General features: G+C 56.7%; 1 pseudogene; it reads left to right on the forward strand.

The window, feature by feature from the left end:
* Window positions 1-937: 937 nt before the first annotated feature.
* LOC149360951 (uncharacterized) lies at window positions 938-2311 on the forward strand (annotated as a pseudogene).
* Window positions 2312-2628: the final 317 nt, after the last annotated feature.

Consider the following 2628-nt stretch of genomic DNA (forward strand, 5'->3'; position numbering starts at 1 on the left):
AAATACAATTTTCATTGTCTTCATTAAGGCCCCTCTGTGCTCATTCACTCCCGCTTCCTCCCTTCTCGTAGGGTGCGGTTCAGGTGTCCATCGAGATGGCAGAGAATTACTCTGCCATTTCCTTTTCTCAAAAAGCGTTGCGTTCAAAGGGCAAGGCATTGCATCGAACGGCTGGAAGCGTTCCGTGGACTCCCTGGCAGCGCTATAACACGCTGTCGTGTTCGACTACTAAAGGCGAAGCTTAAGCGGCAATGAGAGTGCATCGACCGGATGCATGAAGTTGTGTTGACCACCGGGAACCCAAACTCCGAGGTAGGGGACCACTTTTTTTTTAATTTAGAGCACTTTTCTTTTCCGAGAGGAGCGTTCGCCGCTGGGCCTCACGTCGACTTCGGCCTTGGCCGGGGGAGCCTAGGCCCAGCCCGAGCCTTGGTGAAGCCGCCAGCGGAACATCGAACCATCGGTGATTGCGCCAGTGAGCATGGACCTATGATTACCGCTATACCGCTCTCAACTGGATGGGCCAATTTTTGGGCCTTTTAGGCCCATTTTTGCCTTCATCCCGTGGGAACCCCAGCTAGGCCTAAAGCCAAACAGCCGGTTTTCTGTGGAGCGTCCAGGACGCCGACCGGAGCGGACGCATCTCACCTGAGCTCCGTCTTTTTCCTTGACCTGCCGGATTTTTTGAGTCGCACCTTGATGAAACTGCATTGACCAGACGCATGAAGTTGTGTGGACCACCGGGAACACAGATTCTGAGGTAGGGGCCTGCTTTTTCCGAATTTAGGGGGCTTTTGTGTGCCGAGAGGAGCGTCCGCCGCTGGGCCTAACTTCGGCCTTGGCCGGGGGAGCCGTAGGCCCAACCCGCCGCCAGCGGGTGTAGCCGCCAGCGGAACATCGAACAATCAGTGATTGCGCAAGTGAGCATTGACCTAAGATGAATACCGCTATGCGTGTAGAGGTGGACGGCATCGCAATTTCGCCGGATCAATGTACAAGATAGCAAGGCTGGAAAAGTGCCGGTGAGAGAGTCAGGCACAAGAGCATGGGCAAGCTAGGCCTAAATCCCGTACTTCAAACGAGCCAAGATGGCACCAAGACCACGGCTGATGTCAACAGCCGGAGCAACAACCTCGGCGGTGGCACCACTGGCAGCGATAAGTGTCACTCAAGGGCGAAACGTGTAAACAAAGGCAAATTGTTCAAGGGCGCGTGCATGCCAGAATTGCCGCGTGAAGACATAAAGATCGTGTTAAGACCACGAGGCGGGCTGAACGTGAGAGACGTGACCCGCGTTGAACTAAGTCGTGCAATTGCGGCGGCGGCACAGATCCCTGCCAATGAAGCAAGTGAGGACGTCGTGGTGAACCTCCAGCAGAATATCGTCGTGGTGAAGACCTCCAAAAGCGCCGACCGATACGCTGCAGTAGGAAGGATCGACATACGCGGCAAGGCGCACGCAGTAAGCACCTACGAAGCGGCTCCCCACGGCACGGTGAAGGGCGTCATAAGGGGCATCCCACTCGAGGATGCGGCCCAGGAGATTCAAGACAATGTTGTGCACAAGAATAATCCAACGGCCCTACAGGCAAACCGAATCGGTAAGACCCGATCAGTCGTCATTGCCTTCGAAGGGCACAAAGTATCCAATTACGTGAGATACGGTAACCTGCTCACGGAGTGCACGTTGCACGGAAAACAAATAGACGTATGCTATGCGTGCGGGAGAGTGGGCCACAGAATTGGCATGTGCCCGGATCCTTCGAACACGATCTGCCGAGGGTGCGTAATCTCCAACCTCGCCAAAGACCACGGATGCGTCCCGAAGTGTGGCCTGTGCGGAGGCAAACACCTGACCGCGGACAAGGCCTGCAAAGCCCGCTTCAAGACGCCGTATCAAGACGCCGTACAATTCTTTAGCTGGCGTGCATGACGGCCGCGTTTTCCGTGCTCCTGCAGCCTATGACGGAGCAAACTTGCTAAAATATGAAATCTAAGCAGGGGCTCAGTGAGCCCGTGCTTATTATAAAGCTGACCACAAGTTTTCTTCGTTGTGAAGCGCAGGAGCGCAGAAAAGGCAGCCGTCGCGCACGCCAGTTAAAGTATTGGCCGGCTGTACGTCGTCCGCCGGCGGCGCTGGCAACGGCGCCGAGTGGAGGAAGAAGACGCCGGGAGAAGGAACCGAGACAAGAGAGGTCCTGCAGGCGGACCCCGCCGTAGCGCCTCCAAACAACGGGGCCGGTCACACACGCCAGACCGCAGCAGCAACGACAGTGGCAGCGAGGACGGCCGCCAGAGTCGTTCCCGATAGAAGAGACCATCCGGGGGCGGCAACGGCAGCGGAAACCGGCGCTCGCACTTCCGGGCCAGTTCGAGATCCGGGGCCAGTTCGAGGTCCCGGAGCAAGTCAACCGCATGCCGAGGGATCGCCGAGAAAAAGGTGGGCTGGCCCAACGGGTCTATCGTCGCTCGAACCAGTGACAACGAATTCCCTCCCCCCCCTCCTTCAAACCCCTTAACTCACAAGCGAATCAGCAAAAGCACAGTAGCGAGGTGATCAAGCTTAAGAGGATCATAGAGCGCCAAAACGCTCAGATCCAGCAGCAGAACGCCCAACTACGGGCGCTT

The sequence above is a fragment of the Amblyomma mixtum genome, chromosome 2 (assembly GCF_055824585.1).
Source record: "Amblyomma mixtum isolate Tamu chromosome 2, ASM5582458v1, whole genome shotgun sequence".
NCBI classification, from domain to species: Eukaryota; Metazoa; Arthropoda; class Arachnida; order Ixodida; family Ixodidae; genus Amblyomma; species Amblyomma mixtum.